A 22,864-nucleotide genomic window follows, 5' to 3' on the forward strand; every position below is an offset into this window, starting at 1 on the left:
ATTCTATGATTCTATGATTCTATGATTCTATGATTCTATGATTCTATGATTCTATGATTCTATGTTTTTCTCATCATAATTTAAAATACTCCAAAGCAGCATAAGATTTCTTTTAGGCTTCTTGTTTAGTTTTACACGAGACTACAGTATACATACATATTAAAAGAAAGAACAATTTTAATTTGGAATAAAATATGACTTAGTAATGTTGCGATGAATGAACTAAAGTTAATGTTTAAAAGAAATACAAACCTTTTAAGATTGCCAAAGCAATATACAGCTTTAGCTTTACTCCACACTGATATAAAATCATAGAATCATAGAACTGTAGAGTCATAGAATCATATGGGGCTTGGGTTGGAAGGAACCCCAAGGATGATCAAGTTCCAATCCCCCTGCCACAGGCAGGGCCACCAACCTCCAGATCTGGTACTAGATCAGGTTGCCCAGGGCCCCATCCAACATGACCTTGAACACCTCCAGGGATGGAGCATCCACAGCTTCTCTGGGCAGCCTGTTCCAGCACCTCACCACTCTCTCTGTGAAGAACTTCCCCCTGACCTCCAGTCTAAACCTTCCCTCTTTGAGCTTAAAGCCATTCCCCCCTTATCCTATCACTGTCTACCTTTTTAAAAATTTGATTCTCCTTCTTTTTATAATTCCCTTAAAAATACTGGAAGGATACAATTAGGTCTCCTCGCAGCCTTCTCTTCTCCAGGCTGAACAAGCCCAGCTCCCTCAGCCTGCCTTTGTAGGGGAGGTAAAGAAGTCAAAGCACATAAAATGAAATGGATATATTACTTATTTATGATAACAGGGCTCCATAATGGGGAAAAAAACTGTGAAAAGGGAGAGCTAAGGTTCCCCTGGTTGATTATAACACTTAGGTAAGCAATGCTGTATTTAACTCTCCATTATTTTTCTTAACATTTTTCCAATCTACTTATAAATACTTATATCACTAGCCAAGTTTTAATCCCTCGCCCCATCATCAACAAAAATGAAAAAGCACTGTTTGCAGACAATAATCAAGCTGTTGTTTTCAGACAAGGTGGGCCACTGCCCATGCAACGGAAATTCACTTGCAATTCTTTTCAAACTTTTCCTGGCCTTTTCCCGATCTCATACAAAACCGTCTTTAATGGGAAGTTTATTTTGCTTAATAACATTAAGTGTGTTGAGTCTAGTCATAATGAGTAAGAAGTGAACATGTGGAGCCACATTTGTTCAGAACTTGGAGACACCCTCCTTAGAAAATAGAAGGTTGTTTTCACCTCTTCGGATTCTGGAAAGAGAGGAAATGTTTCTGGATGAAAATTTTTGGACAATTTCGTCCTTTGTTGGAAAGTTATATTTTTATGGAATTGAGCCAATCTCAACTAAGCTGTCCTTGGGAGGTATTTCTCAGGTTTAGCAAGGAACTTCTGGTCAAAACACAGCTGAGCTCTTCTCCCTCCTCTCTACTTGACAGATCACATAGAGGTTTCCTCTGGTTTCCTCTCTCATGGATGTTCTCAGACAAGTGCTCAGGATAAGCTTTTGCAATGCTTTCATCTTCCTTATAAAGGCATTAGTAACCAATATGTTCACTGTTACAGGATCACTCTTTCCCCACTGATCACTACCTTCGTTTTTCATTTAAAAAGAAATAGAACTTCAAGTTTTCTTTTCCATTCACAATAAAACAAGAAAAGGTTTGTAGGATGACAAATCTTTTACTGTCTGGCACCAGTCTGTGCAAATGTTTCTCACTTCATAATGGGCCTAGCACTTTAAAAAAATAATAATTGTCTCCAAAATATGGTTTCCTGGAAAAGGACATTGTAGAGTCACCCATTTAAGCACGAATGCTTGATTAGGGACTGTGAAGTTAATGACACATTGCAATTAAAAAATAATGCCATACTGCTCAGTTGTCACTTACTGAAATGCTTGATAGCTGCTGGTTGTTGATGAACATCTCACAATCTCTCCCTCCCTAAAATAGAACACATTCAGTTGTTAACTGGATTCAGAAGACAGTAGGCAAGTAGGCAAACAGTGCTTTTACTCTTCTGTCCAGACCCGCGTTTCACATGCCTCTGTTTACCATCAATAAATACTAAGAGCACCTGGAGCCTTTCTGTCCAAGAGGGAACTGCCCTATTTAGGAGGCTCCAGGATCCACTGGTTTATCTCAGCTTTCCCTTCACTTTCCTGGCTCCAAGAGTGGAAGGGAGCCAGAAACATGCAGGTTGCCAAGCCAGGCTCACCCTCTCCCATGCAGAGTTGCACAGTGAACAGAAGTGCTAAAGATCCAAGTCCAGAGATACACATTGCTCGTGCCAGTCTTGTAAGTTGTCAGGGGGATTTTTGACAAAAAAAAAAAAAGAGGCTACAAATGCCATGCAAAAAAAGCCTGAAATGTAGTTATTAGGGACAGCTGGCTGAGACAGCATGCCAGGACAGGACAGCGCACTCCCAGGCCCAACAGGCTCTGAAAAGAAGTGCTCTGGCCAAAATCACATTGCACTACTTGAATGGTGTTCCTTAAATTATCAAAGAAAAAGAAGTATAAATAGCAGTGGTAGTGGGACAGGCCTTGCAAGGACCTGGCCAACACACTTCCATCTGTGGCTACTGCTTGTTAAACTCACTCACATGCAGATTGTTTCCATGCTGAAATACCCACAGCTCTGCCCATGTGTTAATGAGTAACTCCTGAAAGCTAAGAGAAGTTTGAAGAAGTAAGAGCTTCTGCAGCTCAGGAGAAATACCTTGATGGCCTCCTGTTAGATGGCTGCGTGCACTCCCAAGCTGTTGCCCCATGCTGTAGCTCTCCCACCTTTTTTGTGCCTGCACTACTTCATTAGTTATTGCTATTTAGATTGTCCGGGTGCCCAGAGGCCTTTGTGGGGAACAGGTTTTGTCGTCTGGAAGCTAAGAAAAACATAGCCTTTTATGTGAGGGATTTCCTTTCTTGTAAGATAAAACACAGAAGAGAAGCAAAGTATCAGTGACATATATTTTCCATGTGTAGAGGGAAAGAAATGGCAGGGGAGCAGAGTCACAGATGGAGCAAGTAAGGAGACTGTATAGGAAAAGGAGAAAAAAAAAAAAAAACAGAGTAAAGTAAGAATGGCAGCAGAAAGGTGGTCTGGGATGGAGAAAAAAAAAGTGAAAGCACAGTGTGTGGTCAGGCAGACAAGCCCTGAGTGCGGGCTGTGGCGGAAGCAAGCAGTATGTCGAGGCCCAGCTGTGTGTACAGCCCAGCACCACGGCTGTCGGAGCAGGAGGGCTGCAGCTGTGCTGGGGCCTCCGTTTGCACCGGGGGCTGCCCCTGGGCCAGCATGATTGGCCAGCACATCCACAGGGACACCACAGGTATGTGCATGCCTTTCACACCCCCTTTTTCCAGCACTTTCCCCCACTTCTACTTCTTTTGCCTTTTACTACAGTCACCTATTTCCTTTCAGTCTTGTTCCTATTCCCGCGCTTCCCTGGTCTTTTATTTTTCAGCCTTTTTTCCCTTACTTTTTCCCCTCTTGCCAGCAGCAGAGTAGCCCAACTGAGTTTTGATCACTTTTTCAGAGAATTTTCCCCCCAGAAGCTGCCAACTCAGTTCTGACCAGGAAAGCTGGGCCACAAAGACCTTAAAGGAAACAAAAGTCTCTCTCCCAACAGTAGGGGAAAAACATGTGGTGTGCTTTATATGGCAGATTAACCCTCTCCACCTGGGGAACATATAGTGCCCCAGTGCTCAGCATTTTGTACCTGCAAGTGCTGAGCCAATGGCACTCATTTTTCTCATTACAAAACATTGCCAAAGGGTTTGGAAGAAAATGCCAATTTAGATTTTTAAGATGTATTTGTCAGCGATAGCCAAGTGTGTTTTAGATAATAACCATACAAGGGGCCTCAAGCATTTTAGACACTTTCCTATGAGGAGAACAGATTTTCCAGCTGTTGGGAACAGCTGGAAGAGTCCAGCACGTCATCTTCCTTTGGGATGCAGCAGCCCCCGCAGTGCACACCCACCGGATAACTACACAAGTCCCTGCATGGAAGGAGCTTCCGTGGATGATGCAAGGGTCTCCAGGAGCGTCACACCAACAGGTGACATCCATAGGCGAGCTCAATGCATTTGTCATCTCCGATCTTACTAAAGTGAATGGGCACAAAAACCATAGGAATCCATCAGTCTGTCCTCTTGGAGCCCATTTGCAAATCAGTTGGATGAGATGTGCTAAAGCATGCAGTGAGAAAACCCTCTTTTTGGGGGGTCACTGTGCTCCGACATAAGACATAAGGGGCCACAAAGGATGAGAAAGAGGTTTGCAGCAGGTGTGGTGCATTGCTGGGAGATGTTTGTCACCTTCTGATCTCCAGAATAAGCTGGAAGAATTACATGGGGCAGCTGCATAAGTACACGGAAAAAATCATTATGAGTGTGAAACCACGTCGGGCTGGGGAGATAGGGCTTCTTTCCCAGGCAGGAGATGAGTACAGAGCTGGAAAGAACTTAGGTTCGAAACAGTGTGGCCATCCTTGAATTACACTGACTGGGTACAAGAGTCTCTACAGTCACAGTAGAGCACTTTCCACAAAAGAATTTCTGCTGTGAGCTCTGTTGGGGCTGTTTTGCACTACTGGCCACTGAAATCTTCCACCATGGCAGGGCCAGCACTTTGACACTTTGACAAACCCCAGGAATCTTCTCCCAGGGGAAACAGGCAAACCGTGGTCTAGCTCCTGTCTGATCCTCCTCCTCCTGCTTTAGGAATCCTACTTCGCTGTGACTAAGAGGTCCCAAAAAGGAACCTTTTCCTCTATGAACAGAGCTGTGCATCTACAAAGGATGATTCAGATCATCTCAGATGTCTGAAGTGCTTTGATTTTTGGAAATCTTCCTAAAATATCTGAAGTCGTAATGCCTGCTATAGCTGCATGATCTATGACTTATACTAACATATAGGGGGAGAAATATGAGTCACTTGATAGTGATAAAATAAGATGAAAATTTTAGGATTCATCTTTAAATAGCCTAGAATAGCGACTTCTCCATCTTTTAGAGGGTTTTGAATGTACAGAACAACAAAAAAAAAAGGTACAATTTGTAAGCAGAAATGATTTCTGACCTCTCAGATATTAATGCTGTCATTCAAGCAAGAAGATACTGTGCAGAGTAAAGGACTTCATAAAGGAGAGTGTAACCACATCATCATAAGCCAGAACTGTGAGAACTCTAATAAAATAAAATTCCTTTGCTTTGCAGCCCAGAAGCCTGCAATTGGAGACTAGGAAGACTCTATGAAAAACACACAGGCTTAGACAGCGAGAAGCTATATTATAATACTTGAAAAGTTTTTCATAGCCATGCCTTCCCTCATCTATCTCTTGAATAGTTGCGTAACAGCCCACTTGTTTCAGCATTTTTTGGAACAGCAGCAATAATTTTAAAAGAATTTTTTTTTCAACTCCCTGGATTCTAACACTGTCTGGTTATTACTAGGAAAAAAATGATGACTTCTAGAAAAATGCAGCTATACAGACTAATTGTTTTTCCGTTTGCTCCTCTTCTGGCTAGTACAACAGCACCCAGATGTGGCTAAGTCTGCAAGCACCAGTGTAGGAAAAAGCCTTCAAGTCCATTAAAACGAAACCCTTTAGCAATCTGCACTAATTCTGTCTGTTTGGTTTCATATGTCTATCATAAATTTTCAGATTACCATCTCCCTTTGAAACACTGTTTCGCAAATGAGAATTATCATGTTGCAGTATATATCATAAACAGCATATGCACATTATAAACTAGCATCCAAACAAGCACCAGGAGACTTCTAATGACACCTGAAAAGATTTCGAAAACTATAGCATAGTTGATTATATATGTAATATAATTTACTGTTGCTGACTCCATTTTTATGCACTGCATATATTAATAGTCTGAATTTAAAGAAACTTTAACTTTCAGAGACTGTCTTTTGTGAATCTTCAGTCCTGAATTTCTTTCTTTTACCAGCAATTGGGTCTGTCTAACAGACAGTCTAGGTGTGTGTGGGTGAGTTCAGCAGAACAGGGTATGTCTGAATCCAAAGCCTGAAACCCATTCATCAAATATTCCTAGTCTCATTCCTGATGGGAAACGTTATTTCTTTGGTATTTATGCAGTCATTCCACATGACAAAAAAAAAAAGAAAAAAAATTAAATCCATAATTGTCTTTTCATAAACTGAAATCCCAAAATGAAATACCAAATACTGGCTGAATTTTGAAACTAAAGATAAAGTAAAAAAAAAAATCCTTTGGTAGCTCATCAGTTCAAAAGCAGGAGAAGTCATTAGTGACCCAAAGTAATTTATTTCCAGGCACCATTACTTGGTGTCTTAGTGCAGTTCTCCAGGGTAGCTGACTACAGGACTAGTGTCCAATGTGAACCAGTGCTGTTAGGATAGAACTATTAAACAATATTAAAGAACAGCAAAGTTATGGCTGTTGAATTTCTTCTTGTAAGCACAGCTTTGCACTGTACATTATTCAAATGTACAGTATACAGCAAAACTCAGCATATCACAGAAATCGATCTTATCTTGGTATTGCCTGTTAACCAGTTTGCAGCAGAAGGCAAGAGGTCTGCAAGGAAGCCGCATTCCTTGGAAAAAGTAATACAAGCAACTGAGACACTTGGACTTTTACCAGTTTCTCATCCATTATAAAAAGGATACAAAGAAAAGAGAAAAAGTAAAAACAGAAAGATGAGGATGGCAAAGCAGCAGAACCATTTCTACAGAAAAGAAACAATATAATGTAAGAGTAGCCAATTGGGAAGAGATTGGGCTGGTGGGACAAACAAGTTCCTAATGCCTCAGGAAGTCTCTGGCTAAGTCCCATTGTAAAGCAGGTCAGGTTGCAGAGGGCTTGCTCCAGTCCCGCATGATGCAGGTATGACCAGATGGCATTCGGAAGCTCTAGAGTAGTCACTGTTTCTCACAACACAGCTTGATAGCTATTCAAATTACCCAATACAATTTTAAAGTAAAGGATGTTTTTTTCATAGGACTTATAAAATAAAATTTTGTAATGATGTACTGGGGAAGCCTAAAGCACAAACAGATTTAATGTTTAGTCACAATTAATAGAAGAAAGGTCATCCAGTGATTACTAGCCATAAATAGATGCAAGACAATAAGGTCGTCATTATAATATGAAACCAAACCTTATTTTAATTTGTCTCTTAATGTGCCAGGAAAACCAGCCACACAAGTAACAGTAAAACATCAACCCTAGGGTGTGAACAAAAGAAAAGTACTGATGATAAGAATTGTTGGCATAAAAAATATCAAATCCAAGCATCTGTAACATCAGCTGTTCTGGCCTCTATTTTCAAGGCAGAGAAGCAAGAGCTAACAGTTATCACCATGACTGTGCTGTGCAAAGGTTTTCATTTTGCTTGGCTGCTTTTTCCCGAGGGAAAGTCCATTTTATCTCATCTGGTTATTGCAGAACTTGCATTAGCTCACATTAGCTCACACAAAAGCTTTAACAAATATATATATTTTTAAGGACTTAGCGTGCTCACAAAAGTATTATTTACAATGTTTGCCTATAAAACTGCAATAACCTGACAAGGGAAGTTTAGAAATGTTCTCATCTGAGACATCTCCATTGAGGTCATGAAATGGAGAAAGCCTTTGAAATGAATTACTAGTCTGAGGGAGGCGGAAGTGACCAACACCCACCACAAACACACACCCCAACAGCCAAATAGGTCTTTCATATCACCTACTATTGTTTTCCTGTTGTTGTCACAGAACCGCATTGAGCATTGACTCAGTCTGGTTGTATTGCCGAGAGGAAAGACTGCTACATACAGCATGTCAAAACTCAGCATTTTCAATTTCCAGAAGATTTGAGCACTTTCAGTTTGTGTTCAGCTTGGTTTTGTTGCAATTCAAAGATAAAAAGGCTTTCAAAATTTGCCACAGATTACAAATCCTGTGGAAAAAGATTTAGAATTACCAGCATCAGGAAAAAAGAAATAATAGTGACTTGTATCAACAGCTGTCGAAAGACTGATTTCATCATCTTGTCGCTATGGCCATGCAGTTATAATGCAACTCTGCAGTCTCTCATAACAAGACTCACTGCAGAAAAAATAGTACATTTACTTTCCTGTTCACATACATGTGTCCATCTACAGTTCAGAAAGACAAAGTGAGACCTAGGATGCTGTTGTAATATTGAACAAGAAACTGGCTGCTTTTTTATGCAATTTAATATTATACAGTATATGTTCGTCACAAGTCTCCTAATTAAAATAAATTTTAAGCCCCTCTTTACAAAGATACTGAGCCACTTTCTAAAGACATTCCACCAGTCTTAACAGATACAAAGGGGTTAACAAAATTATCCAATTTCCAGTAGTTGCATAGTTAACTGTGCACACGGAAATTAGTTCCATTGTCTGCCTGTGAAGTTAACAGAAATAAGCACCTAGAAGTATGTGAAAACATGAATTACCTTTCTGAGCACTGTGTATACATGGAACTCTAGGAAGCTAAATGTTTATAGTAATTAATTCTCACAACATGTTGGCTGTAACAAGAGCAGTGAAACACCTTTAATCCTTTAATTTGTTTGGTGCTTGAGCACATCCTTCTTGTATGCACCTTCTTTAAATACAATGAGTATAAAAATATCACACAACAGTAGCAACACAGAATTGTTTACCTTGAAAAAGAACTTTGCAAAGTCACGAACATTATCTTCTCAGAGTTTTAGCACTTATCTAATGACTCACTATATATGTAAACACGGATTAATCAATTATCCTAGAATGTATGCAAATAATGTTTCTTTTTCTCTAAGTTGCCATTAAACATAACATGTAAAGGTCACTATGGCCCTTGAAAAAACATTCGGAGATCTGCCTGGGCCTGTGGAATATCTACAGCATCGCATAATCAAATAAGAGTTAAACTCTGCCTTCTAGAATAAACACTTTTAGAATTTTTTTTTTTTTCACGTGTAAGCAAAGTTTCCTATGTTTCTTCATTTCTATAAACATCAGTGGCAGCTACAAATACTCCCTCCTGGCAACGCATGATTCAGATGCACTACTCATCCAAATATTCACTTGAATATTTACCAGGCTCAACAGTCAGGTAAGAAGCTGAAGACACTGCTCTTATCCACTGCAACGAGAAAACAGAAGTTAAAGAGTCAGAATTTGCTCTCAGACATAAACACAGAAGGAAGTAACTGTCTTCGCACTTTGTTTCTTCTCAAAACTGAAAGTAAATGCTCATAAAAAAGGCAGTACCATTTGGGGATGTATGGCAGCCTCATCTATGCTGAACTTCAAACCAAAAAGGATCTGGGAGCAGGGATAGGCTACAAGGGAGGCACTTGGAGAGAAGGCCTAGGTCTGCAAGGATGGTGCCAGGAAGGTCACAGCTCACTTCAAGCTGATACTTGTAAGGGATGCAAAGGGCCATGAGTTTCTACAACAACATGAGCAGTAAAAAGGTTAACATGAAAATGTGTGCCCATTGCTAAGCAGGGTAGTTGATGAAGATTGGGATTACATACCAATGTTTTGTCTCACATCCCACAAGGAAAGTCACATAGGCCCTTGAGTTTTGAAATAGGGTTCAAAGAGGAAATCTAGCAGTAGGGCAAGAGGACCAAGTTAGGAATTCTGGACAAATATTGGTCCATACAAATCCAAGGGATATGTCACATATACCAGAGCTGACAATGCCGGCTGGTGTCCTTGCAAGGTCACTCTGTATCAACTTAGAAAGGTCTTGGAGAGCAAGGGAAGACACAGACAACTGAAAAGGTGAGTGTTACAGTAAATCCATCTGCAAAGTGGACAAAGAGGAGAATGGGGATAGTATAGGTCAGTCATCATCACTTCAGTCCCCAGAAAGCCGTGGAGTGATCCCTCTTGGAACATATTTCTGGACATATCAGGGAAAACATAATGACTGGGAACAGCATGGGTTGACCGACATGATTGATTGCTGTGGTGAAATGCGTATAGTTGTGAACGCAGGGAGGGCAGCAGATGTCCTCTTGTCTAAAAGGACCCTTTCCTAGCTCAAAAGTTCCCATGGTAGGGTACCACTGTTGTCTGTCCTACTCTTTAATATGTGTATCAGTGACCTGATCAGAGTAGACAAAGTACTTAGCTCACTGAGCTGTGGGTGACAAGATGTAGCAAGGCCCTTCACAGTGGCATGTGGCAGAATGAAGACAACCAGTACAAATTGAAACAAGAGATATTTAGACTGCATTAAAGAATACATTTTTTAGCCACAAGAGCAGTTCAAGCAGTTCAAGCAAGTCCAAGTTCAAGGAGCAACTTGCCTTGCACAGTTGCCTCACTTCCACCCTTGGAGGTTTTGAAGACCCAACTAGATAAATTCATGGTCTGAATTAGGTGTTGACATTATTGTGAGTCAGAGAGACCTCTCAAATTCGTTATACCTGGAGCAGTTCTGTGAGTTACTGGGCATTCAACATTTTTTATGACCAAAGAAGGCAAAAGTGGTGCATTTGAACTGCAAGATTTACCAGTGCTTGAAATAAGAAGGTTTCTACTATGGTAGATAAAAGAATAAAATCAAGACTTTATTTTCATTAAGAGACTTCTCAACTCTTTGAAAGCTGATTTTAATTATGGTTCCAGCAAATTTTATTTGAATATACTTGTGGAAAGTTTGGGTTTTTTGTAAAGTTCCAGCTGTAGAAGAAAAAAACGCACTTTACTTTGAACTGATTAAATGAAATAGTGAGAATGAATTCAGATAGAAAAGAAACATCCCTAGGCTTTGGAAACTTAGCAGAAAAAAATATTATGTTTGATTGCAGACAAAAATTTGATCACTTTTACTAGCAAAGTCTTGATTTCAAAATATGTAGAAAGGTCGGGTATTCTGCCAACCAATACAATAAATAGATAGTAGATAAAATTAAGAGGATCAAAATCAGAAAAAGAAAAAATGCAAAACATTCTGCAGTGCAGAGCAGCCACTAAAACAATTTAGCCCTGGCTAGCACAAAGCTGAATAAATGTGGACAGTTTAGTCCACTGCAAAAAATATTTCAAGTCTGTGCATCTGCCCTGCCAGGCCTTGGACCAGGAGAAGTCCCACTTGTCCCATTTGTTGTTTCTTTACATATGCTCTGATAGGGCACAAAGGGTCGAGGCAATCCCAGATATGAGTACAGACTGGGAGAAGAACTCATTCAGCAGCCCTGTGGAGAAGGACCTAAATGTCCTGCTGGACTAAAAGCTGGACACAAGCCAGCAGAGTGCTCATGCAGCCCGGAAGGCCAATGGTACCCTGGGCTGCATCAACAGAGTGATTGGGAAGCTTATCCATGGCAGGATGTTGGAATTGTCCTTCAACCTAAGCCATTCTATAATTCTCTAAGTGACAGCAGGAGGCAGAAATTGAGGTTAAATCCATAAATCCCTGGCTCCCAGCTCTGCTCCAACTACAAAACAAATCCACTGATTTGCACCAGCCAAGGAGCCAGCTGTGATCAACTTGACTCCAAGGAAGACTCAGATTGTGGTTCAGAGGTGAGCTATTGAAACTGACTGATGTTCAAGATGTTGCAGTCTAATTCCAGAATTTGTGTCAATTGTTTCAGCCAAAAATCCTCCAGCAACATTAAATCCTTTTCCCAAAACCCAGTACTCAACACTTGCTGTATTTCATTCGAAGTGTGTCACTGAGAACATTCTCCAGTGAAAAAAAGTCCTAACATTGAAGTTTCAAGTGTTTCAACCTAACTCAGTCATGCTGACATAAAACTTGAGAAATGTTTGTCAGATTGACCTGAAAATTTTTCCAGCTTTTAAGAAATCCATTATTTTTCCAGCTCTACCAATGCAAAGCTTCCAGTGGTAACATCTTGTGTATTTTTTGAAACATCTGTATTAGCAAAGCCACCTATTCGTCCCTACTTAAAAGCTGTATCTATCCAAAGTAGACTTTAGATTAAATTAGCTAATCAAAATAAAACACCATCTCATTCCTGACTGTGCAATTTTAAATACAGTTTGAATGAATTGGTTTATTTAAAAAAAATGGCTTAAAACAAAACCAGAAATGTCAAAGCTTTCACAATTTTTGAAGCAATATGTGAGCATCATAAAAAGCTGCAATCAGAAGAATGATTATGACTTTAATTTCATCTCCTTGAGCAATCTGTTGTAATGTTTCATTCTGTTACACTTCCTGTTAGAGTAGCTAATATAAGTCACATTTGTTTTGTTTATACTGTGCATAATCAACATTTTTCATAGAAAATAGTTCTGCAAAAGGGATTTAAAACAGGTGGATTTCAGTTTATTCTTTGTAATAAAAGCAATAATACTGACTCATAAACAAGAAGGAATAAGAATATTTTGATCATCTCCTTGGTCTTAGGAAATTATTTTTCTTTTACATCATATCTAGGCCAAGGAAAAAATACTTAATTTGAGCAGTTTTCCTTGAAGGACTTCAGCGGAGACAATAGGAATAACCAAGTCCGTTTGTGGCCTCTAAATCTGCAGCCTCTGTAAAATAAGATCTCTATAGAGAAGAAGCATTTCCTAAAGGCGCTGTGACCATGACTTCTTTTAAAGTCCTTTTTAAAATGATTTTTTTTAACAAAATCTTTTTTAAAGAAAGGAAAAACCACCCAAATCTATTTGAGCACCATAACCTTACCATGAGACCAACTTCAAATGAGGACTGTTTTCACTTGAAAACTTGACAATGAGAAGCAGCAGACAGCTCTCTGGCCCTCCAGGAACTATTCTTCACTACAGCTCATCCCAGCAGAAGGGTTTGTTTTGCAAGCAATGAGATGTCCTTGCCATGGACAGCTTGCCACGTACACATATGGGGCAACGTCTGGCTAAGAAAAGGGTGTTCTTGCATCTGTTTTGCAAGGCAAGAATATGAAAGCAAGAATTTTGATTGGCATGTCCAAGATCTATGGACCTTGAAATATGAGACAGGATGGAGCAGAAACAGTATGTTCATTTTTTTCCCCACAGACTTCAGAACTTGATGTTGAAAAGCAGCTCATAAAAAAGAAAAAAAAAAAAACTGTCCTAAGAGGGAATTCAGCCTATGCATCTTATTTCCTGAAACATAGAAAGCCCACCACCCACCAGCAGTCCCGTCAGGCCCACACAGGGCTGTTCTCAAGTCAAAGTCACTCAAGAGATCAAGGTATTTAACTGTTCTGGTTTGCACCATAATCCTTGCTCTGCCTTCAGATCACTTTCAATAAAATGCTAGAAGCTTTGTTGATGGATACACTGTTCTCAACACTGCAGCTGCACTTTCTCTGCTTCTAGAGTTTCTGATAAGATAGAGAAAACTGTTTTGAAACAATTGAATTGTTTCATAAAATTAAAATCTTTCAATAAGTTCTTCATGTTATATAGTACAGTTAGTGGATAAGTTTGTTCCTGGAGGCAAGACATGAGACATTAAAGGCTCTCCTTCCGTAATATCTGTATTTCAATCAAATTATTCATACAATTAAATGTCAAACTAGCACAGCAAGTTCTGCACAGAAGTAGAAGTGCAGTAAACCATTTCCTAAATCTCTGTCCCTATCCAGAGCAGACAGCATAGAGCAATGTCAGTTATTTGGACCTTTTCAGCAATTTTTGTACCGTGTATTTGCTGATGCTCAGCAATCAAACAAACACATTAATGTGTGAACAACACTGTCCCTTATCTTTTCCTAATACTGAATATAGAAAGAATCACAGGAGGTTGATTTTATTATAAAAAGCTTTTCTGCCTCTTAAAACAAGCTAGGATCTGCAAAAAAAAATAGACTCCATTTTGAATCTGGATATAAATACCATCCTGTTCTCTAAATGTAAATCACTGAATAACTTCACAGGGTTTGAATACTCCCCAGTCCTCTCTGTACATTGCATCTTGTAGCTTGCCATTACACAGCGTCATTTTTGTCTCTCCATACTGCTGGCTGTGGGAAGTAACAGCAGATACCTGATTGCTTCCACTATCTGGGTCTGCTGCACTGCAAACAACAGGAGGGTAGAAGCTTGCTGAGGTCAATTGGCTAATGCAGATTTTAGGATTCATTATCTCCATTCTCATCAAGTAGGAAGTAACATTTTACAATCTCAAGGAAATGTAAACAGACCTCGGCTACACAGAGAGCATTTGAACTGTGACTAGAAAAAAAGGAGAATCCCTGAATTTCTTTGATCTACAGGCGGAAAAGTTATCTATGCTGTGTAGGGGCTGATGCAAGATGTCTGAATCGCATTGCCAGCGCACAGTTACTGTGCTATGCAAAGCACTGCTGTGTGCCCACACCTTCGTGGAGCACTTCTGGGGGCATTTTTGTAAGCTTCGCCCTTCCCAGTGAGGACAGGAAAGAGCTCCTTCCATTCCCCTTTCAACCTGCTCACGTGGAGAGCCAGTAGCAGACAAAGCAAGAGGCAGCTGCCAGGCTGTGTGGGGCTGGCCTGAGCTGAGAGCAGCATCGTGGGATGGTGGGCAAGGTTAGGGCATCAGGACCAGCACAACCATTGACACTGGCTGCCTACTGCAGCTATCACACACAAGTAACCGGGCCTAAAGGACAAAAAGGCCTCTAAAATGGCATAATGTGGACAGATTTCAGCTTGAAAGAAAAATCTTCAGATTAACTTCATGCATGAGGAAACCAAACTGGAGAGGCCATTTTGAACATTTTGACCCTAAAAGCTAGTGCCTCTTACAGGACACAGAGTTGTAATTCCTGCATCTTTACTTGAAATGTGAACCCTGGGCCATGTTGCAAAGGTTACTTGGAGCACGATCCTTTCCCAGAAGGTAAAGGTAGCCACCTTTTGTTTAGGGCTTGTTTGAGGGGGCACCAAGACAAAGCAGGGCTGTGAAACAGGAGGAAGAAGAGCTGACCAACAAGTTGGACACCTCTAGCCCTGCTGAATTTTCACCAGGTCAGCTTTTCACCACAAAGGCCTTCAGCAGCAACGAGGAGCTGCTGTGCGGAAGCCTCAGGTGCACTCTGCAGAAGTTTTCCATGCTGGAGAATTTTGTCCTGAAAGCTGAGGAAGCTGAAGTGGTGCTTTTTGTTAGTCAATCAAAATGAAGCCTTTGGCATCAGTTCAGTCAAAAAGCTATCGGAAGGGATGTGCCACGTCTCTTTCTCTCCCACAGGGATGGGAGAGTCCTCATGGCACCCTGGGAACAGGACTCATCGAGGGCAGAATGTATCACCATTTTTCATGCAATTTGAAAACATTTTTCATATGAGAAAAATTTTCCCACCTGTCACCACAAAACTTTGCATAAGGTACTGATGTCATAATTCCATGCTTTACCTCAAGCTTAAGCCCAAATTCCTGGAAGTTTACAGTAAATAGGGGGTAGGGGTGGTTGGAGCAGATACACCTTAACTGACATGTTGCCAAGAGGAAGGGGAAAACCACTATTAGCAATCAGGCTAATTGTTGGAAATTCCTGTAGCTCAAGCAAATTTTTCAATAGAAAGAACAGCCCTTTTTTTTTCTTTTGAAAAGAGAAGTCTGGTAAAACTTCAGTAGATACCTGATTCTGAAGTCATTCCTCATGGTCGCAGTGGAAAACATTCAATATCTGATTTTCAGTCCTGAGAGGAGGTTTTTCTTTGTCTGCTTTCACAATCAGGCTTTAAGGATGGGAAGTGCACAGCAGCCTTCCATGTCTGTCTGTCCTGTTACAGCATGGACAGGACACCCCGCAGCTCCTGTATGCTCACGTCCACTCCACCACCCTGTTCTTCCTGGAGCTGATTTCACTGACATAAAAGTTGTTTTCTTCTGCAAAAAAAGCAAGTTATCCTCCTGTTAATAAATGAAAATAAGGTGTGTAAAGATAATGATTAATAAACATGAAAATACACAGAGGTGACCATTTATCCAGGCTGCTGGCTTTCTGGTGGAGAGGAGTGAGTCAAAAAATCAGGTAAAAAACTAGTTACTTTGGAAAAATTCTCAAAATACTTAAGGAAAGAAAAGGTGTGTTGAATCAATGCTTGTTTTCATTGTAGAGAAGAGGCTTGCTTGCTGTGTTTTCTATTTATTAGCATTTTGGCTTGAATCTGAGGTTAGACCACACACACAAATACACATGCACATCAACAAACAACACATTAAGCAGTGTTCAATCCAAAAGTTTACAGCCAAATGTGGATTTCAAACAACAACTGCTCCCTGTTGCATGAGCAACTGCAACAGCAGGGGAAGGAAGTTATTAAAATGAAGAAAGCTTTTTGGGTTTCATTATCAGTTTGCCTTCAGGCTCCTTATTAAACCTGTTTCAAAGTTATGGATTCTGAATCAACAAAATCAGAAGAGTTTATGTTTGTAGTTTTTTTTTTAATATATATGGAACACCATACATTCAAAAGTGAGCTACTACATAACATCAAAGTCACTGAATAAGACCATTGTGTTGCCAGTCATTCATGGCAAGTGCTGCACAGAGATTCACCCCTCCTGTATTAAACAAGAGAAAAAGATTTGCAATCGCAGCAACTCTATTTTACCTTCATATTGTCCTCCCCTTCCAGAATTAGAAGCAGAGGAGGAAGAAAAATCACTTTTTGGTGCCTTTTACCTTCCAACACCACCAGCAATCTGGGTTGTCTCCAACTAACAACACACACTTGAAATTGCCTCAGTTCCCTGGGCAGATGTTCTGACAGGTCAAACCTAGTTCTACTTATTTTTGCTTTCTCAGAGAAGAGAAAAAGCTTCCTTACATCAGTGCTCCTATATGTACTAGCTACAAATGATGTTATCCCTCACTGCAAGCATCTGTGGAGCTGCACATTTTCATTTGTATTTTGTTTCTAATCTTTCAGTTTTTCATCTTAAATATGAGGGTTGGGATGGAGATATGTGGTGACTCCGAAGCCACAGAATTGCTGGCTGGTAACTTTCTAGAATAAGACTGAATGCCTGAAGGCCTCAGCTTGAGTGCTGGTTTGGGGATAAAACATTCAGACATGGTGGTCACCCACATACATACACCCCCAGCTCTTGATTTATCCTGCAGCCTCCATCCTCCAGCCAGCTGGCATTCTTGTAGACACCATCAGCTTTCAGTCATGCTGAAAAAGAATACAAGGGATATAATGACCCAATTTCCTAGCAGCTGGCATAGCCAGCTGGCCAAAGTAATGAAAACCCAGGACTAATTATTATTATTCTAATTATGTGATTTGATTCATCTCCTACATGTGCTGTGTGTATAGAGTGAAAAATTCGAGCACTTCTGAGACATTGATCCATCACCTACCTCTTAATCCAAACAGGACTGATTCTAAATTGCTCAGCTTTTGTCACATTTAAGCAGTGACTCAAGATATGGACATCAACTTAAATGCTGAAAACCGGCAAATGGGGAGAGAGGTCCTTTACACCAAGGAAAACATCCAAAAATCCTCCCAGATCCAAGCAGAGCCCCACGGAAATGAGATTTTTTTTTTCTTGATGAGATATGTGATTTGCAAGTGACATGCAACCCTGACCACATCTGACTCAGAGGCACTTTGCCTTCCAGAATTAAGATAAGCCTGTCCTCAGAAAAGTGAAGTAGAGAATTCTGCTTCATGACTGATAAAATAATAGCAACAGTGAAATAACCCTGCAGATACTAACATGCTGTTTGACTAGCATTAGCTCAAATTTCCCATGGGAAAGGAGCACGATCTCATCTACTACCTGTTATCTTTCCTTATTCAACTCAGTGCAAAGTTAAGCATCTCATCTACGTATACTTAGTATATAGTATGAATATAAACATGACTAGTAATCCAATATAACATAGCTAAAAAATATTTGAGAGGAATGAGTTTACATTTTACATCTACAAGCAGGACTTCAAAACAGTGGAATCAAAGCATGCATTGTGCAGCTTCAAAATCAAAATTTACAGCCTGGCCAGGGCTGTATCTGGATGGAAGAACCTTTATGCTTCTACTGGGACTTTGCAGTGCTCTGGAAAAAAAAGATAAATACAAAATTAGATACAGACAATTTCAGGTGTCTCACTTAACTTCAGAGTTAAAAAAAAAATCATATGCAGATTTTAATTTCAGGTCATCTACGAATGAATAAGAAAGATTAAAAAAAAAAAAAAAAGGTTAAATTCTCCTAGAAAGCTTTCATAACAGTTAATGGTTTTTGGATTAGACAGTAACAAAAGGGATTAGATTTGGATTAGACAGTAACAAAACCTTTGATAGGATTTTTTAAAATGAAATTATTTTTTTCTACCATATTACTGATGTTGTCTGCTTCTTGAAACTGATTTTGCCAATTAAACTAAGGAATAAAGTGATGTAGGAAAGGGAAGAAAGAGAGACACAGGAAAGGCTTAAGAAATACAACATTTTCAGTTATGTGCTCCAAAAAGTGTTACTTCTTTTATCATTTACTGTCACAGTTCCACATTAAACGAGTCCAGTTTGTCCAGTGATAACTTCAAATAAATAAATTAACTTCCCCTCCTATAAAAATCTGAAATCAAGTTACCATTTGCCACTTTAGTGTATCCTGAAAGCACTGACCTCTATACATAAGAGTTCAGGGAGAAAAAAGGGGAAATTAATCAAAATATGCAGGATCTAGTCGGAGGAAACTATTTTTGAATGCTCATCACATCAAGTATTAGTCTTAAAATACACAGAAAGAGGAAACTTGGGAGCTGAAATTGCATTTCATTTCAGATTCATGTACTTCAAGTTTCAACCGTTAGTTTTGGGGGATTTTCCCTCTACTACAAAAGCAAAGGTAGAAGTCAGAGTTTGCTTTATTTGTGGGTTTGGGTTCTTTCTAAAGCATTTTTATAAATATAAGTAAGTAAAAGTAAAAGATCTTATAGCAAATGAAAGTGATTTTGGTAGATTGAGAGGTGGATGAATTCTGTGTAGCTACTATACACCAAAAGACAATCCACCTAACCCTGCCTTAAAAAAAAACACGCAGAGCTTTGACAGGTTGCCTTCATGAGACCTAGACTGGGGCCACAGGAACGAGCATTTTTTCTTGGACAAGCACAGAATCACTGGAGGATCTTACACATTCAGATGAGTTTTCGAAGTCTGTATTGTTTGAGAGCCCATTTAAATCCAGTAGCGATACAGTCATTACACAGATAGGACTAAGAACCTTACAATGTCCAGATTTAACTAACAAAATCACTATTTCATGGCTATTTCAACTTTGTCATCCCCTGCCAAGATCCATCACATTCCTTCATCCTATGGCTGCAGTCTCTACCCATGGCACGAGCAAGCTGAACAAAACAGAGGATGCGCTGGCGATGTTGAGCCACGTGCTGGGAGCGCAGCACTGTTGGGTGGGATGGGGCTGGATGCACAAGGCTGCTCCTGGGGCTTCATCCCAAATTAGCAAAGTGCTGCTTTCTCCCAGCCCTTTGACTTCTGGGCAGGAGCAAAGTTGATTAAGGACCACTTGTCTTCGTTCTATTAAGATATAATCAAGCTAGATTCACTGCCTTATTTTATTCATGTGCTTATCACATTTAACCTGGTACAAAAGCAAGCTTTGTAAAGGTTCGCAGCACCTCTGATATTTTATCTGCACTAGAAACTATTATACAAACAGTAACTTCAGTTCCCTCTGTGCCTCAAACAGTACATATTTTTCTGTAAGTTAAATAAAAAACAATCTAAGTGGTAGGTAGCGGGGGACAGGTAGTTTAACCCACCACAAAAACAGCTTTCACTCTACAGGAGAGGAAGAGACCAGACAGCAAGAGGTTAATCTTTACGCTGTCCAAGACCAGGGTTTCAGCCCATGTCTAACACGATGAGAAAAGCTCACATTCTCGTTTCCCAGCAGCATGGCCAGCACCGATCCAGATGATGATATTCAGCACCCACTCTTCCTACTGTCCCACCTCTCTTCCCCCGTTTGCCACATGCTTTCAAACGAACATCTGAAGCCTTCTGCTTTCCTAGAGGTCTTTTTGCCAGAGAGGAAAGGAAAAAAGTCCCAGAAAGAAGCACAGGCTTCTCACCAGTCTTGAATTAAAAGCATGGAGCTTCTTGCCAGAAGGAGCCTTACAGACAGCAAGATTTTGGCACAAAGATGTGCAATTCAAGCCTCAAAGAAGATACTTCTGCTCCAGCAAGCCATATTTAGCTGTTACAGGCTGCCCTAATTTGTAAGTGAAGCTCTGTAACTGCAGTTTTAAGAGAGTTCCTCTGCAAATAACTTAAAACATCTCTCCAGTAAGCAAGGTGGCTGCAGTGCTTGGTGTCTGCTGCAAAATATCCAAATAATTAGAAGAAATACAAAGTTGGTAAACACTTTGGCTGAGATTCATCTTATTTCACTTTATTAGTGTAAAAGTTGAGCATTCTCATCACCTGGGTTCCATCTATGGTCAATAGATAAGAGGTGAATCTGTTCAGAGTGTGAGTCCATCCACTCAGACAGATGTTCAAGATGGGTGGTACAAACCTCGTTGAGGCAAGACTTTCTTAAAGATTGCTAAATTTAGAATAAGCTCATTGTAAACCAAACATTATCTCATCATAAACCTGTGAAGTCTTGCCCTTCTTACATGAATATAGCAGGAGATTTGCTCATATTTAAATGTTAGCATTTCATCATCACTGAGTCATCTGTTCAAAATTCACTGTTGTTTCACATCTTAATTCCAGTCATGCCACACAGCATTTACATTCTGTGAACTAGTTCTCCCAAAAATTTCTATGGCAATTACCAAATTCCCCTTTTCTATACCAGCACATCCCAAACGGAACAGTCTAATGAGTCTAGATTAAGATCTTTAGAAAGCATACAATTTGTTCAATTCCGCAATTAGCACACATACTAAAATCACTAATAGCCATCAGCTGAATCATCCATGGCTCACCATCATTTTTCTTCTGAAAAAAAAAAAAAAAAAGCTTTAGGAACAGGCCATTTTCAAGACTAAGGTTAGGTGAATATTTTCATCTAGATTTCTGGCCCAGGCAGCCGTGAGACTGCGGCATTCTCCTCACTACTTCAGTTAAAAAAAAAAAAAGAAGAAGAAGAAACTAGGGTTAATTGGTTTTCCAAAAAAGTCTTTTTTATATAATATCAGCTTATTGCACTCAACTATTTCATGAAAATGCTTAATTTTAGGAAACTGCTCCCAAAACACAAGCTCTGCATAGGCAAGCTCAGAGTTTTGAGGCTTCTTGACCCAGAACAGACTCTTCAAAGAGAAGAGGGGAGGAACAACCTTGAGGGGAAGCTTTATCAGTTTCTAGTCCATGTCTGATTCTGAATAATATTTTTCTAAGTGCTTAAACTTTCCATGGAACAGAATGGCTGTTTTTCCCCAGTCTCATGAACGCTTTGGTGTACGAGTGGAGGAGGTTCTCCAGCCTCACCAGGCTTCCTCTTGCAGCAAGTTCTATCAGGTGTATGAGATAGCATGAGTGCAATTGCCTTAATATAATGCAAAGAAATTTAAGTATTTAGCCACTACTTTCTTTATAGAAGGCTTTCCGTGAGATGAAAGCAAGATCCCTTTTCACTGCAGTTTTTTTTGTTGCTCCCTTTCTTTTTTATTTTTCTCCTCAAAAGAACATAGGCAGGATGGGAAATTGACTTTCTCAGATGAGTTTTACAGAGCTCAGCTCCCTGCAGCGATTTCTCCATGCTCAGCTTCCCAGCAGCCAGACCACGATGACCTAAACACCCGCAGCCAAAGGGGGTGGGGAGGAACCCCTATTTTATCACCTCCCTCGTCAAAACAAACAAATAAACACATACATCACCAAACTGCAGGTTGAAACTGGCCAGACCCAGCATGCTTCCCCCGTGAGAGCAGCGTTGTTGCAGTCACTGGGTTTCTGCACGTACGTAATGCCTGCCTGCTCCGCCTTCCCACAACTACATCGTGTCCTCTCCCTGGGTGTGCAGGCTCTTGTGTGGCCACTGTGAGCAAGGAACTGATGAGACTGGAAGTTTGTCCTGCAGCACATGCTCCTGAGCAGCAAGGAGTGTTTTTTTCTGGAGTGTGCTCCCCAGAGCTACAGCCAAATAAGCATACGCCCTCCCCAAAGCCACACACTGCGCTGGGGTTCCTCAAGGGTCTCAGATTTTAATTAATAAAAATTTACACTCTGGGGACCGCAGCAAGAAAAGACAAGTAAAAAGGGGGAAAGGGTCAACAAGCTTCTCTTAACGTAAATGTCCCCTCCAGGAAACAGTTTTCTGTGAAGATAAAGGCTCCCAGATTTGTAAGTCCCAGGTAAGCACCCAAATACTTGCTTATTCCCCCACACAGATGTTCAGCCCAGGCTGGATGCTCTGGGGTTTGCTGCACCTTTTGTTCTTACACAGACTCATTACAGCAAACCCAAAGGGCCGGGAAGGTAGGTTTCTCATGTCAAAACACTACACATTTTTTGTTACCTTAACATTAATTGATTTATATTGCATGTTTTGTGGCAAAGCTAGGCTTTCTGATGATGTGTTGAACTGAGCAGATTCCTTCCCATGCCATGACCACCATAAACAGTAAGAGTATTCAGCCTCATAGCAAATTGGAAAACAAGCCCTCATTTTGCGGCAGTTAATTTCTGGACAAAATTAAAGACATTAATTGCTTCAAGCGCTTAAAAAGTCATTGTACAATTTGAATTTAAAAAATTAAAAAATAGAAGCAGGACATAGAAGCTAGGATTTCTATTGTTTCTGATGACAGACAAACCCAGATATACTACAGCACAAAACCCAAAACAGCTTGCCTCTACCAAGGTTTCATGCATGGAGGAGAGCAAGGTGCTGCCAGGGGCTGCCCTT

At 40.2% G+C, this 22,864-nt stretch overlaps 1 long non-coding RNA gene across 1 annotated transcript; it reads right to left on the reverse strand.

Annotated features, from left to right (window-relative positions):
* Positions 2,383-22,069, reverse strand: LOC110402785. The gene is made up of 3 exons (XR_002441298.1): positions 21,830-22,069; positions 15,594-15,844; positions 2,383-9,173 (listed from the first exon to the last, which is right to left on the reverse strand). It is a non-coding gene; the product is annotated as an uncharacterized LOC110402785 (long non-coding RNA).

Source organism: Numida meleagris, chromosome 7 (assembly GCF_002078875.1).
Source record: "Numida meleagris isolate 19003 breed g44 Domestic line chromosome 7, NumMel1.0, whole genome shotgun sequence".
NCBI classification, from domain to species: domain Eukaryota; kingdom Metazoa; phylum Chordata; class Aves; order Galliformes; family Numididae; genus Numida; species Numida meleagris.